At 43.6% G+C, this 17,004-nt stretch overlaps 1 protein-coding gene across 1 annotated transcript in view; it reads left to right on the top strand.

Annotated features, from left to right (window-relative positions):
- The first annotated feature begins 5,934 nt into the window (after positions 1-5,934).
- Positions 5,935-17,004, top strand: part of MYO7B (myosin VIIB) — a 135,426-nt gene continuing 124,356 nt past the window's right edge. Inside the window, exon 1 of the mRNA XM_045298324.1 lies at positions 5,935-6,000. The gene's annotated coding sequence lies outside the window, so the exon portion shown is untranslated. The remainder of the gene's footprint in view (positions 6,001-17,004) is intronic.

Here is a 17,004-nt window from a genome sequence, read left to right on the forward strand (position 1 = left end):
CCCACATGGAAGAAGCACACCAGTCTGTGTGATCATGAGGTATCAGGCATCAAAGAACAAAAAATCATATCATTGTGAATGAGGGTAAATGTGGAGTGGGGACTCAAAGCCTGTCTGTAGGCAACTGGACATCCCCTTACAGAAGGGTTGCGGGGAGGAGAAAGTCCAGTCAGGGTGTAGTGTAGCACAGATGAAACATACAACTTTCCTGTAATTCTTTAATGCTTCCTCCCCCCTTCTATCATAATCCCAATTCTACCTCACAAATCTGGCTAGACCAGAGCATGTACATGGGTACAGATAAGAGCGGGAAACACAGGGAATACAGGACAGATAAACCCCTTAGCACCAATAATGAGAGTAGCGATATCAGGAAGGTGGAGGGAAGGTGGGGTGGAAAGGGGGAACCAATCACAAGGACCTACATATAACCCCCTCGCTGGGGATAGACATCAGAAAAATGGGTGAAGGGAGACGTCAGACAGTGTAAGACATGAAATAATAATAATAATTTATAAATTATCAAGAGTTCATGAGAGAGGGGAGGCGGAGAGGGAGGGAAAGATGAGGAGTTGATACCAAGGGCTCAAGTAGAAATAAAATGTTTTTAGAATGAGGATGGCAACAAATGTACAAATGTGCTTGACATGGATGGATGGATGGATTGTGGTAAGAGTTGTACAAGCCCCTAATAAAATGATTTTAAAAATAAAGAAAAGAAATCAAATGATACATTGCACTGCCCAAATATTAAATATTAAAAAGCAAATATGTCACTTTGATGCCAGGTCCAAGCCATAGTATTTTTAATAGCCTTTTATGAATGAGACAGCTAGACAATGGAAAAGGAAGACCAAAGAAAATGGACACATTTGAATTGTGGTATTGGCAAAGAATACTGAATATCCCATGGACTTACATAAGAATGAATGAGGATATCTTTGAGGAACTACAGCCAGAATGCTTCTTAGAAGCAAGGATAATGAGACATTGTCTAGGTGATTTTGGACACAATAAGGAAGAAATCGTGCTTGGTAACAGTTAATGGAAAAGAAGGGTGACCCTAAACGAGATGGATCGCAACAATGGACTCAAACATAGCAATAATTGTGGGAATGGTACAGGACTGGAAATGCCTCATTCTCCTAAAGATGACATCACTGTGAGTTGGAGCCAATTTGAGGGCATCTGACAACAGCAGCCATCTGGGGTAGAGGTTCAGATAGTCTGAAGGTCGCTGCAGGGCAGTGCAATGGAATGAGTAATATTGGAGTTAGGCAAACCTTGATTCAAAGGTCCATCATTAACAGCTGTGAATGAAACACATTCCTTAAATTCTTGGGCTTTAGCTTTCTTACTATAAGTGAGGACAAGCACCCCAAATGTGTAGGGTCTTTATTAGGATCCAATGAAATGATATGTGCAGAGTTCAGTACAAAGAAAACATTCATTAACTTCTTGTTCCTTCTGAAAGCAAGAATTCTAAAATTCTCTCCAGATCAGTTCAGCCATGGGGATGGACGCTAACAGCTGTGCCATTTAAAAGTGTTAATAGATAACTTAGCAGCTCTTGGCTAAATGGAAAGATGAGGTCCATCAGCTTCCGGTTATTTTATGATATGCTTGTAGAGCTGAAATAAAATACTCTCTATGCTCTGTGATAGTTTCTATGATGATGCTACTTTGGGCTCCCTCACTGGACAGGAGTAGTCCAATGATTGCATAATGGCTCACAGCGGTGGCTTATCTTTCAAAGTGAGTAGAACACTGGTATCTTGAGGGGTCCTGTAGACTGGCATCAGAGGTGGGGAGAGCCCTCTGTGGGTACGAGTGTGGCATAAGAGCCTGCACTGCCTGCCAGTGCTCTTGCTGATTTCCAGGAGGGGGAGCGCTTCAACTCCCTGAGGGTGTTCCTTTTTATTCCTTTGTACTTGTCTGAAACGTTTTCCTGGCCCTTCTTCCACATATCATACAATTCAATAGTTCAGTCATATAACGAAGAGTTGTACAATCACCACAATAAATTTCAGGATGTTTTCTTCTTCCTTGTACTCATTGTTATTGGTGTAATTATTATTATTTATTTATCGTGGCAAGAATATCTACAACAAAAAATTCTCCAATGCAACAACTTCTACCGGTCTATAGTTCAGTGCCGTGGATTATACTCTCATGTTGTGCAACCAGTACTGAGATCCGCTTCTAGGTCATTCCCCCACCATTAACATAAACTCAATGTCTCCTAAGCCAAAACTCTTCCTCCTCCACCCAGGATAACCTCTGGTCAACTTTGGTTTCTTTTTTTTTTTTTCTTGTAGTAGATTTCTTGACCTTTGTACACGTTTTGTTGGGAGGGAGGATTTGGTATGCCACAGGAAATGTTATTAACTAGCACATACCAAGACCATTACAAAGTGTCTATATTCAGTGTGTTCCTTTCTGGAATAGTGTAGAAGAGAATCATGACCACAGAGTTTCCCGCTTCAGTGTTGTGTGTAACAGCAAAAGGTAGGGCACCTCTTGATGACCATCCATAGAAGGGGAGGTGGGGGAGAGGGAGGCACAGGTATACACGTGATGGACATTTGTGTGAGAGACTATCATGTAGTCTAACACCTGGTAGTAAAAAAATGGACTTAAAAACTGCTTATCACATAATGTTGGAGATTGTGGTAGTTACATAATTTCGTGTCAATTTGAAGATATAAAAGTGAAGGGGTGGGCTGTGATAGTTGGGGGGGGGGGCGTTGTGCCAACATGGTACCCTGTAGGAACATGTGGGAGGAGGTTAGCCTATCAAGTCACAGCTTGATGACATCTTTTTAGAGGCATGACTGACATAAATGGTTCTCTGAGGCTGGCCCCTTCCTCGTTCTTCCTGGGGGTGGGCCACACACTCTCTCTCTCTGCCTTCACCTTCCTGTGATGGGCCATGCAGAGACCTGTGCCAACCCTGGAGATGCTTCCATCGCAGTTGGATCCACACCACTCTGCACCCAGCAGCCTGTGATTTTCCTGCACTCTGAATCATTGCTTGTGGCTGTGTGAGTCTGAAGAGGGATTTATGGACCAGTACCAGACTTACAGACTAGTATCAGACTTATGGACCTGATCTGGACTGGGCCAGAATGTTTTCCTGATATATAACTATTTCTTTTTTTAAATCATTTTATTAGGGGCTCATACAACTCTTATCACAATCCATACATACATCAATTGTGTAAAGCGCATTTGTACATTCATTGCCCTCATCATTCTCAAAACCTTTGCTCTCCACTTAAGCCCCTGGCATCAGCTCCTCATATTTTCCCCTCCCTCTCTGTTCCCCCCTCCCTCATGAACCCTTGATAATTTATAAATTATTATGTTGTCATATCTTGCACTGTCTGACGTCTCCCTTCACCCACTTTCCTGTTGTCTGTCCCCCAGGGAGAAGGTTATATGTAAATCCTTGTAATCGGTTCCCCCTTTCTACCTCACCCTCCCTCCACCCTCCTGGTATCGCCACTCTCAGCACTGGTCCTGAAGGGATCATCTGCCCTGGATTCCCTGTGTTTCCAGTTCCTATCTGTACCAGTGTACATGCTCTGGTTTAGCCAGATTTGTAAGGTAGAATTTTGGATCATGATTGTGGTGGTGGTGAGGCTGGGAGGAAGCATTTAGGAACTAGAGGAAAGTTGTATGTTTCATCATTACTACACTGCACCCTGACTGGCTCGTCTCCTCCCTGCGACCCTTCCGTAATGGGATGTCCAATTGCCTACATATGGGCTTTGGATCTCCACTCCGCACTTCTCCTCATTCACAATGATATGATTTTTTGTTCTGATGATGCCACATACCTCATCCCTTTGACACCTTGTGATCACACAGGCTGGTGTGCTTCTTCCATGTGGGCTTTGTTGCTTCTGAGCTAGATGGCCGCTTGTTTACCTTCAAGCCTTTAAGCTCCCAGACACTATATCTTTTGATAGCCAGGCACCATCAGCTTTCTTCACCACATTTACTTATACACCGGCTTTGTCTTCAGTGATTGTGTTGGGAAGGTGAGGATCATGGAATGCCAGTTTAATAGAATAAAGTATTCTTGCATTGAGGGAATACTTGAGTGGAGGTCCAATGTCCATCTGCTACCTTAATACTAAATCTATACATATATGCACCTAGATCTATTTCCACATCCTCATATATAAATATATTTACATATGTGCATGCCTGTATTTAGACCCCTATAAAAGGCCCTTACCTCCTAGCTCTTTACTCTATATCTGTTTACTTTCCTCCAGTCCCACTATTATGTTCAGTCTTCATTAGAGTTTCAGTAATTCCTCTCGGTTACATTACCCTTGATCACACCCTACTAGGCCTCCTACACTCTCTTCACCACTGATTTGGATCACTTGTTGTTCCCTTGTCCCTCGGTTTGATATATAACTATTTCTTGATATAAAGCTCTCTTAGACACATATGAGTGTCACTGGATTTGTCTCTCTAGTCAAACTGGCCTAACATAGATATTAAAAAAATAAAAACAGCAGGAAGAAGTTTTTAGATGTTGAAAATGGATTTTAATCACATGATGTTTAATAGTGACTCCGGATAAGGACCACCTTTACCTTGTCCTGGTGTACACATATATTCTATCTGGCTGTTTTCTTGTATGCAGGGAGTATAGAGGTGGTGATGGAAGAGGGCCCTGGAAGCCTCCTCTGGTGCCGGATGGAGTTCTACGGTAAGGGGCTTTCATTTCTAGCAACCGCTGCTGTTTCTTAACTAGAGGTGCCAAATGTAGCGTGAAGGCCAAAAGGCCAGTGTTGGCCTCGAAACTGGGTGATATTTTCAGGAACGGAGACCGGTAAGAGCAGGGGGAGAACTGGGAACATTGGGTTTAAGGGAGCAAAGGGTGAAGGGGTGAAAGCCAGGAGTGAAAGCGCCAAGGCCACAGCTTCCTCAAAATGATCCTTCATTAAGTCAGCTTCCAACTCACTTCCCTATATATTTAGCGTAAGAAACCTGGCAACTCCATTAAGTTTAACCACTGGAAATACAGGACACTTCTATGTGAGGCCCCACGGGCTCACCTGTTCTTCTTTCTCCTACCAGTGCTTGGTTCCTGCACCCCACAGCATACCCGTGGACAGGAGACCGGTAAGAGCAGGGGGAGAACTGGGAACATTGGGTTTAAGTCAGCTTCCAACTCACGTCCCTATTCTCACTATGGGCTGTTTGGTCGTGAGAAACCAGCCCCACTCCAAGCCCTGCAGAAGGCTATGTGTATCTCGCGATTAAAATCCTTCCTCTAGTCATGTGTCGAGGAACCCTGCGGATGCTGTGGTTTAGGCCTTGGGCTGCTAATCACCAGGTCTGCAGTTCAAATCTCTCCACAGGAGAGAGAGAAGACAATCTGCTCCCACAAAGACTCCCAACCTCAGAAGTGCTATAAAGGTTTACTTTGAACTAGAATCAATCAATAGCAGTGGGTTTTGGGGGTATTATACAAGTCCCAGCCTTAGGCCCCCTCACAATCTCTCTCAGGAGCACCCCCAGGAATGCCCTGTTGCTCTCTGTTGTACCATCTCCTGAATTGCTCTATGTATCTCCTGTGTTTATAGCCCCAATTAGAGTGTGGGGTGCTCAGTGGGAAAACCCCTTGGCTACCTCAGATGATACTGATCTCTTTGAGAGATCAGCTCATTGCCAGCCCAAGATCTGGCAAGTGTGGACTTTATGGCCCCCAGGAAAAGCGCATCTATTTCCTGCTGAAAAGGCCAGGGTTAAAGCTCAGACCACAGTGGCACTTTGCATTGAGCCTTCAGAAGCAGGTGGGAGGGATACACAGCCAGCCTGAGGACAAAGTCCTGCAATAAATTACGTGGGCAAAGCACTTGGCCATTTCCTCTTGAGGCCCTTCTCTTCCCTTGTTCCCAGCAGCCATTGCACCACCTGCTTCCCCAGCTCTTTCAAGTGCCTGGGAATCAGCAAGGCCTCGCTTCTGACAAGGTAAGGAAGCCCACCACGGCCTGTCTGAGCAGATGGCCATGTCCAGGACTGGACAGGGACCGGGTAGGAAGCTGTAGATCTGGGAAGGTTTGCAGAAGTTTACATGGAAATGAACAGGAATGTTGGGGTATAAATAGCTTGAGATTTCCTTCAAGAATCTGAAAACCAGGAGCCCCAGGACTGGGCCATCTGGCTTGCAAGGCCCAATCCTAGGAATGAAGGAGGAAGGCAGAGAAAGAGGAGCTGTCTTTAATAGGTTGTAGGAGGACAGACTCAGCATCCCTTGTCAAAGGGCAGGTACCTAGGCCGGCGCTCTTTCCCACAGCTAGAGGAGCTGTCTGGGGGCCAGGGGCACTCAGGAGGGTACCTAGCTCCTAGAGGCAGGGCACCTATCAGAGGCTAGTCATGTACAGCAGCTGTGGCACGGACTGCCTTCTCTGTGCTGTTATTGGACGAGGAAACGAAGGGCTGTGGAAGGTTTTGTGGCCACAGGAGCAAAGACGGCCACGGCTGCCTCCAAAACTCATACGACTTGATTTGTGCCCATGTTCTCTCTTGGACGATTGCCTGTGGCCAACTTTGAAAGTGGGACAAGGGTGAAGGCAGTGGACTGCCTGGCTTGGTCTCACAGGCTCCCCGGGGCTGGTGCTTGGTTGTTGAGGGGACGTGATGACTGAGGAGGGATAAACCACTCAGCGAGGCACTCCAGGATTGACAGGAAGGATTATCTGAGGCTGTACAACCTTGGACCGGTGCTAATTGACAGGAAGGATTATCTGAGGCTGTACAACCTTGGACCGGTGCTAAATCAGGCCAGGTCGTTCCCCTGACCTAGCCTAACCTCAGGCATCTCTTTGGATCTTTGGTCCTGAATTGTTTCTAATTCATAAACCTCTGAAGTCGGTTCAGGATTTTCCCTCTAAGAAAACAAAAGCTCTTTTCCTCCAGGCTCTTTCCTCCGTCTGGGAGCACCTTCCCTACGATGCGATGCGCCTCCACCTAGTGAATGTTTGTTTAGTGCCGTTCAGTTCAACAGCACTTCCTCTGGATGCCCCTCAGGCCTTCAGGTGCGCCCCTTCAAGGTGGTCCTCCACCCTCTAAGCACGTCTCAGAGGTCTGGCTGTGCGCGTGTGTGCGTACGTGTGTTATACCCTGATCTCCTTAGTTCTCGCACAGGTCTGGTTACTTAAAGCTTTCCAACTGCATGTGTGCTTCATCCAACGTCTTGTTTTACCTGCTTCCCAACAGCTCTTGCTTCCACATTCTCAGTCCAGGCAACGAGCTCCTCAGGAAGGAAGAACGGGAAGTGCAGCGCCTTAAACAAAAGACGGCATTGAGCTTAAGGAGCGTAAGATGACTGGCCCACAGTCACAGTCAGCCACGATTCTGAGTCTCTTCAGAGTATGAGCTGGGACTCCTCAGTCTAAGACTGTCCTCTGAACTCACGCAGGGCATGCAGAGCACAGGCACCCAGCAAATACAGAGGGGTCTCGGGGAGGAGATGAGCCAGTCAGGGTGCGATGTAACAATGATGAGAAATACAACTTTCCTCTAGTTCCTAAATGTTTCCTCCCCGCTCCCACTACCATGACTCGAATTAGATCTTGCAAGTCTGGCTAGACCAGAGGAGGTACGCTGGTACAGATAGGAACTGAAAATACAGGGAATGCAGGGCAGATGAGCCCTACAGGACCAGTGGTGTGAGTGGCAAAACAGGGAGGGTAAAGGGAGAATGGGTAGGAAAGAGGGAACCGATTACATGGAACTGTGTGTGACCTCCTCCCTGGGGGACAGACAACCGAAAAGTGGGTGAAGGGAGACGTCGGACAGGGCAAGATATGAGAAAATACCCATTTATAAACTATCAAGGGCTCATGAGGCAGGGGGGAGCGGGGAGGGAGGGGAAAAATGAGGACCTAATGTCGGGGGTTTAAATGGAGAGAAAATGTTTTAAGGAACGATGTACAAATTCGCTTTACACAATTGATGTGTGTATGGATTGGGATAACAGTTGTATGAGCCCCTAATAAAATGTTAAAAAAAAAATTCAAAAAAAAATACAGGTTGAGTGGAAAAATGGGTAGTTAGCAGCCGAAGTAAAGTCCGGCTTTCTAATTTAGCAGTCCCTGAGTGGGGGCTGTGATGGTGGAGGAGCTATGTCTGGGTTATGGTAACAAAGGTGCAGAGGAAAGAAAGTACACATTCAGCTTAAGCACTGCTGACATGGAGCAGGGACTGAGGATGGGTGTGGAGGAGCAGGAGACGCTGCAGAACTTTCTGTGATGATTGAAATGTTCTTTTGTGCCATTCAATACACTAGCCCTAGCCTTAAGGGGTTTTTGAGCACTTGAAGTGTAGTCAGTACAACTAAGGAAGTGAATTTTTTGTTTGAATTAAAATAGCCACATGCTTTGGCTAGTGAATTTGTTGCCACTTAATAAGGGTTTGTACCCTGAAGCAGCAGAGCCAATCCATGAACTCCAAGTTAGAGAGGGGAAAAAAGAGAAATTTGGTTTTAGTAGGTTTAACTAGCCAGGAGGCTGACAGCCACACAGGGTTGTCTTGATGATATCCTGTTTGAAATCAGAATACATAGAGAATATGTACTTTTTATTTCACCTTCTGGGGGAGTCATATACAGATGTTTTTACATTAATTCTGGTTTCAGAATAACCCTGGGAAATTATTGTTGACTGAGCAAGCAAACAGAACAATGAAGTTCTCTAAGCCTGAGGCCAGTCTCAGGATGTCTGTTAACCAACCAGATAGCAGGGCCTAGCCTTTTGGACCCTAACAAGCAAATAAGAGAAGATTCTTAAGTTATCTGGTAGGGGAGCTGATATCAAGGTGCTCAAGAAGAAAGAAAATGTTTGAAACTGATTGTGGTAGCAGTTGTACAACAATGCTTGATGTGATTGAATGATGGAATGTTATGATATCTGTAAGAGCGCCCTCAAAAAGTGATTAAATAAATAAATATGAATGTAAAAAAAAAGCTTTATCTAGCCCTTCCATGTGACATCTATATACAACCCAATTGCCTCTGAGCAATGTCGCAAGTTATAAAAATTCCACAGTGACTGCATTAAGTAATTTAGGTTAGTGGAAATAAGTAAGTTTGAAGCTAGAAAATTTAATCAGTTAATTTTCATAACCTTCAAAAATTAAGGGTAATTTGGATGATATAATTCATGAAAAGGCTTTGCCGGTCCTTTGTCTGCAGGCTCGACCGAATTCTTGACTACTAAAACCTGAGAGCCTTAGCTGTGAGACAGACGAAAGTGCTGATTTTTGTGAGGGCCTGGACAGCCAGTTCGGGAATGTTGAACAGAAAGAGAGCAAAGGACACACAATCGATGCTGCTAAGGAGATGTAGGTCTGTATTACAGTCTTCCGTAAAACCTCGGTCTCTGACAAGTCTAGCCAACATCAAAGGGCTTCCGAGTAAAATTTATAATTAATTACTTAATAGAATGAGACACCCCCCCTCCCTTTAGAGTTAACAGGGATATAGGAGTGTGGCACAAAGTAAAAACTGACTCAGGAGAAGCTTAATATGAGTAATGCTATAAGGAACTATCATAAAAACTGAGTGCTTTGGACTCTTTAAAAAAAATCATTTTATTGGGGGCTCGTACAATTCTTATCACACTCCATACATTCATTCATTGTGTCAAACACATTTGTACATTTGTTGCCATCATCATTTTCTAAACATTATCTTTCTACTTGAGCCCTTGGTATCAGCTCCTCATTTTTTCCCTCCCTCCCCACTGGACCGGAGTCTCTCTGGACCTTTGTGAAGACAGCGCCCTCCCTCTGTCTCACCGCTAATTAGCACTGTTCTCCCAATATAACTGGGGAAAGGCTGAATCAGAACTCGAGAGGAAGGATTCACAGGCTTCTGAGCCCTGGGCCCGAGAGGGTCCTTACCTGCCCAGTGCATGCTAGCTGGATAGAGGAGATTTAGGTCAACTGCGGACTGTCTCCCAGCGTCTGGCTGGAACTCTTGGGGAATGGACTGTGGCGGAACTTTCCCAGAGCACTGGGAAGGTTGACTGGCCCTGGACGTGTTCAGAATTGAGCGGGAATATAATAGGGAAGACAATCAACTCAGTAATGATTCAGTGTTTATCTGCAGGCCCAGGATTCAAAGTGCTAACACCTGCCTGCCCACAGGCCCACACCCAGATAGTGATTGGGCACACCGCTAGCAGTCAGGGTCTGCAAGAATAGCTTCAAGGAGTGGTGGTGTAAATAGTTGCTTCTCTCTCCTGTCCTGCTGGTCTGGTTGATTATTTCCTGACACTCCCTGGTGATTTGGGAAGCAGACTCAAACCCAGGATTTTGACAGAGGCAAATATTTAATTGTTTGCTGCCTTTGGCTCTGACCTGGGATAGGCTGGTGCTAAACTGCCTGGCCATCCTTGACTACCCAGGTTCCACAGCAGGTGTGTAGGGACTGTTATGTACTAGTATGAAAAACGAATATGAAAAACAAACAGTAACACAATGTCTCAGAGACAGCAGTGGATCTCTCCACACTTGTGGAAATAAGAGAAAACAACACACGTAGCTACAACACAGACAGACATGGACCCGGAGGAGCTCCCGGAGGTGGGGAAGACCATCAATGAGGGGGATTATAATAGAAACAGAGGGAGAAAGAAAGAAAAAAAACAGATGCAACTATACAGGAACCCAGGAATGCTGATAAAATCCATCCATTTCTGATAAAAAATACTCAATAAAATAGGATCAGAAGGGAAATTCCTCAACATAATAAAGACCATAGATGCAAAACCAACGGGCAACATCTCACTTACTGGACAGAAATGGAAACTATTCCCCCCTTTGAGAATCAGACCGTGCTGCCCTTTATCACCGCTTGTGTTTACTATGTTGTTGTTAAGTGCCATTGAGTCTTTCCAATCCACGGAGGCACTGTATTTAACAAAACAAAACATCGGCCAGTCCTGTGTGGTCCTCACAATTGTTCCTCTGTTTGAGCCAAATGTTGCAGCCACTGCATCAATCCATCCCTTTGGGGGCTCCCCCTTTTCACTGTCCCTCAACTGTACCAAGTATGTTGTCCTTCACCAGAGACTAGTCTCTCCTGACAACATGACGAAGTCTTGCCATCCTGGCCTTTAAGGAGCCCTCTGACCATACTTCTCCCAAGACAGATCGTCTGTTCTTTTGGCAGTGCGTGGTAACCCCCCATACTCTGCCAGCACCACAATTCAAATGCATTAATTTTTCTTCAGTCTTCCTGATTCAATGTCCAACGTTTACATGCAAGTGAGGTGATTGAAAATACCATGGCTTAGGTCAGGTACACCTTAGTCCTCAAAGTAACGTCCTCGCTTTTTAAAAATGTTTACAGTTTTATTGGCACATAATTCATATATCATAAAATTCAATCGTTCACTCATATCAAGAAGAATTGTACAATCAACTTTAGAATATTTCTTCCCTCCCCCATGATTAAATCACCTTTAAAATGAGTTGTGTAATCAAATTCAGTTCTCGTGCCCCCTCCAGCTCCTGCTTTCATTGTTTACTCCTGAAATCTCCACTCCCCTCCCCCCACGCCCCCTCCACACACACATCTCCCACAAACCCTTGCATCAGTTATTATCTCTAGCCATCTACTTCTTCTGTGTTTCACAGCCTGGTAAACCCAACAGAAAAGTAAACAACAAAATGGAATAACATGTAGCAACATGTTACTTAAATGTAAAAACATGTAAATAAATGTAGATAAAATGATAGTAATATAAAAAGTAATATAAAGATTTTAAAAAGATAAAACAATAGAAATATAAAGATAAAAATACAAACAATTAGTAAAAGAGAAAAGACGACTATCAATATTTAAAAAGCCAGAGAAGAGATTTTTGTCATGGAACAAACAAGAGATCCTTGAACCCAGAACAAATTCAGGTTGGGTCTAGAGCAGTGGTTCTCAACCTTCCTAATACCACAACCCTTTAATACAGTTCCTCATGTTGTGGTACCCCAACCATAAAATTATTTTCGTTGTTACTTCATAATTGTAATTTTGATGCTGTTATGAATCATAATGTAAATATCTGATATGCAGGATGTACTTTCATTGTTATAAATTGAACATAATTAAAGCATAGTGATTAAGCACAAAAACAATATGTAATTATATATTGTGAAATATTTATTTCTAATGACAAATAAATGAAATTGTCTTGAAGCATGGTGTAGCATGGGTAACAGTCTTCGCGCTGGGTACTGGTCTTTGGGCTTATATGCATGTGGGCGGACCCGCCTGGAGACAGATAGAGGAGCGGTGTCTTGGTTCCTAAGACCATCTGAAATACATGTGTTTTCCAATGGTCTTAGGCGACCCCTGTAAAAGGGTTGTTCAACCCCCAAAGGGGTCGCGACCTACAGGTTGAGAACTGCTCGTTTAGAGGGAGGTCAACTGACCCAATATCAAGTTTGATCCAGCATAATCAGGATTACAATTATTTAGATATGATAGTAAGACTGTGCCAGACCTTTGCATGTGGCTAGAAGGGATCTGCCGGTGGCTTAATCTCAGTAGAGAGTCTGCAGATGGGTTTCGGGTTCCCACTGTTCTCCACAGCTTTCCAGAAATCGGGTGCTCACAATTTAAGCTCTAATACTTTCCCTTCATCATATTTGAATTTTGTTATTGTCATCTTTAGATCACACAAGTTGGTGTGCTTGTGTTGTTGACTCATTGTTTAGATGGCTGCTTCTTTGAGTACAAGCCTTTAAAACCCCAGACATTATTCCGATTGATAGCCATGCACCATCTGCTCTCTTCATCACAGTTTGCTGTAGCACCCTTATTTTCAGTGATCACTTCATGAAGGCAAGTATTGAGCAGGGCCATGTTTTTTGAACTAACTGTTCTTGGATTGGGGCTAGAGTTAAGTGGGAGCCCAGAATCCATCTGCTTGTCTATGGACTATGCATGACTGAGGTTTACTTTGGCACTCAACCCCCATAGGACCAACTACACCAGCATCAGCAACAAACCAGCCAGCAAACAAACAAACAAAGAAGAGAAGCAAAACCTGCTAAAAGCAGGAAAACAAAAACCCATATAAACAAAAAAGGACAACATTTTCAATGATCCCCTTAGGGTAGAAGGTGATTGCACGAATGACATCAATTTTCCCAGTGGCACAGTACTCCAGACACTGTCGATCGAGGAGTCTATGAGAGACAGAGCCACCTTGAGCTGCAGCCTATGAGTTGCTGCCCTACACAGTTCAATCTCCCGTTCTATTGAGCTCTGTTTACTATAAGTATGCAGCTTGGTGCTAGGGGTAACTTCCTGGATCATTTCTTCCAAGTGCAGATCAAAACCTGGCATGTCACTGTTAGGGAGACATTGAGATACTAACTATATGGTGATTCTGGGTCCCTTTCCATTGGGATCCCCCAAGCCGAGGGGAACATCCTTCCTTTATACCATTCTAAGCAGTCTAATGCAGCAGATTTACTGAATGTATCATGTCTTGGGATCTCTAGACTGAAGTTTCTATGAGCATTGACTGTGGATCTAATGAAGACAAAATCCTTTCCCCATTTATCATGATGTTGCCTTTATCTCATATATTCCTGGATGTTTTAGTAAGAGCTATAAGATATCAAAAAATATCAAAGATGATTGAATTATTGAATTGAATGATACTGAATTATATGCCAACAAAACTGTTAAAAAATAAAGGTATATTAGAGCACAGGGGGAAATACACAAGACATCTACATAGGCATAGAAGAAACAAAACTTTCTTTATTCGCAGATGATATAATCCTATATATAGAAAACCCTGCGATTCAATTTTAAAATTGCTGTAATTAAAAAATTTGATAACATAACAGACTATACGGTCAACATACAAAAATCAGTAGGATTATTGCATATTAAAAATGACACTGAAAAGGATAATAAAAGAACAATACCATTTATAACAACTACACAAAAAATAAAATATCTAGGAATAAATTTTACCAGAGAAACAAAAGATTTATACAAGGAAAACTACAAAACATTTGTACAAGAAACAAAGGAAACTTACACAAATGGAACAAGCTGCCATGTTCCTGTATAGGTAGACTGAATATGTTAAAAATGTCAATGCTACCAAAAGCACCTTACAAATATAATGCAATTCCAATCCAAATCCCAGCCCAATTCTTCAAAGAAATGGAAAAACTAATCACAACTTTGTATGGAAAGGAAAGAAACTCAGGATAAATAAAGCACTATTAAAAATATAAGCAAAGTAGGAGGCTTTTCATTCTCAGACTTTAAAACCTACTGTGTAGTCACTGTATAGTGCCCTGATCAGGTGCTGGTTACTCAACCAGTGTGGTTATGGTTGCTCGTTGGACTTTGATGCAAAAGGTCTGCAGTTTGAAACCCTAGCCATCCTTCAGGAGAAAAATGGGGTTTTCTATTTTCATAAAGAGTTGGGCAGTTATACCCTGCCCTATAGGGTTGCTATGAGTCAAATTTGACTGTATGGTTGTGAGTTTATTTTTGTATTTATGTAGCCACAGTAACCCAAATTCCTTGGTACTGGTACAGCAATAGATATGAAGAACAATGGACTAAATCTAAGAACCCAGAAATACAACCAAGGACCCATAGACACTGAATTTTTTATAAAGGACTAAAACAAATCCAATAGGCAAGAGACAGCCTTTTCAATAAATGGTGCTTGAAAAATTGGATCTCCCCGTGCAAAACAAGACACATACCTCACACCAGGTACAAACACAAATGCAAGACAGATCAAAGACCTAAATACAAACACTAGAATCATAAAGACCATCATCACCAAAAAAAAATAGAGACAAACTCGAAGGGATCAGGTATCAGGCATCATCAGTACAAAAAGTCACATCATTGTGAATGGGGTGGGGGGCGGGGAGTGGGGAGTGGAGACCCAAAGCCCATTTGTAGACCACTGACATCCCGGAGGAGATGAGCCAGTAAGGGTGCGATGTAGCAATGATGAAACATACAACTTTCCTCTAGTTCCTAATGCTTCCGCCCCCACTCCCCCACCCCCACTATCATGATCCCAATTCTACCTTGCAAGTCTGGCTAGGCCAGAGGATGTACAGTGGTACAGATAGGAACTGGAAACACAGGGAATCCAGGGCGGATGATCCCTTCAGGACCAGTGGTGTGAGTGGCGATACTGGGAGGGTGAAAGGAGGGTGGGGTGGAAAGGGGAAACCGATTATAAGGATCTACATATAATCTCCTCCCTGGGGGACGGACAACAGAAAAGTGGTGAAGGGAGACACCGGACAGGGCAAGATATGACAAAATAATAATTTATAAATTATCAAGGGTTCATGAGGGAGGGGGGAGTGGGGAGGAAGGGGAAACATGAGGAGATGATGCCAGGGGCTTAGGTGGGAAGCAAATGTTTTGAGAATGATGAGGGCAATGAATGTACAAATGTGCTTTACAAAATTGATGTATGCATGGATTGTGATGAGTTGTATGAGCCCCTAATAAAACAAGTAAACAAATAGAGACAAAGTTAAGGTCCCCAATACAAGGTATAAACACACTACTGAGCATAATGAAAAATATCCACACTACAGAAAACAAAGACCTTCTAATTATGTTTGCATTTGTTTAAGGAAGTGCCATACTTATTTCCATAGTGGTTGAAAATGGACCTTCCAAATAGCACCTTCTAAAATTATCACATTTATGCACATCAAAATACTTCATCAAAAGTATTAAAAGAGAACCCATAGATTGGGGGGAAATATCTAGCAATGATACATCAGATAGAGTGCTAATTTCCAAAATCTAGAAAAAACTACTGTAAGGTAGTCAAGAGGCGCCAGAGACCAAATCAGTTGAATTAGAACAAATAGGCTTTCTTAGGGAGAAAAACCCAGCCTGGGCGAAGCCCCACAGTCCACAGCATTCGGGCTGGGGGAGTCGCACTGCAGACTACAGGGGTGGTGCTTATATATGGACAGGTACGTCTGGGTTTCTGAAATGTAAGGTGTCTTCATGGTTCTGGGTGTATTCGTGCCTGGTGCAGAGCGGTGGGTGAGAACAAAACAGGCACTGAGCCAAATGGGCAGTGAACAAAACGGGCCTTGAATAAAAGAAAGAAAAAACTTGCAAAGCTGCTGACAGGTTACATAGCCAGCTCTGGTCAGCTCCACAGATGTGTGTGGGAGATTCAAGGCCACTTGCTGCTAGTTGACTCACCCAGCTCTGGTCAGCTCCGCACGGGTGGGGGAGATTCAAGGTCACTTGCTGCTAGAAGCCAGCCTAGTATTGATCTGGCCATACAACTACATATTTTTTTAAAAAATATTTTTACTGGGGGCTCATACAACTCTTTCACCATCCATACATCCATACATTGTGTCAAGCACATTTGTACATTTGTTGCCATCATCATTCTCAGAACATTTTCTTTCTACTTGAGCCCTTGGTATCAATGCTCCTCATTTTTTCTCTCCCTCCCCCACCCTCCCTCCCTCATGAGCCCTTGATAATTTATTTTTTTTCATGTCTTACGCTGACCAAAGTCTCCCTTCACCCACTTTTCTGTTGTCTATCCCCCTGGGAGGGGGTTATATGTAGATCATTGTGATCCATTCCCCTTTTCTCCCCCTACCTTCCCCTTCCCCTCCTGGTATCGCTACTCTCATTATTGGTCCTGAGGGGTTTATCTATCCAGGATTTCCTGTGTTTCCAGATTTTATCTGTACCTGTGTACATGCTCTGGTCTAGCCAGATTTATGAGGTAGAATTTGGATCATGATAATGGGGTGGGGAGGGAGGAAGCATTAAAGAACTAGAGGACCTGGTAGGGCATGATCAAGAGTAATGTAACAAAGAGGAAGTGCTGAAATTCTGGTGGGGACTGAGCATGATAGTGGGACAGGAGGAAAATCAAGGGAAATAGAGGAAAGAGCTAGGAGGCAAAGGGCATTTAT

Source organism: Echinops telfairi, unplaced genomic scaffold (genome assembly GCF_000313985.2).
Source record: "Echinops telfairi isolate 266 unplaced genomic scaffold, ASM31398v2 ScPeMD7_4;HRSCAF=17, whole genome shotgun sequence".
NCBI classification, from domain to species: domain Eukaryota; kingdom Metazoa; phylum Chordata; class Mammalia; order Afrosoricida; family Tenrecidae; genus Echinops; species Echinops telfairi.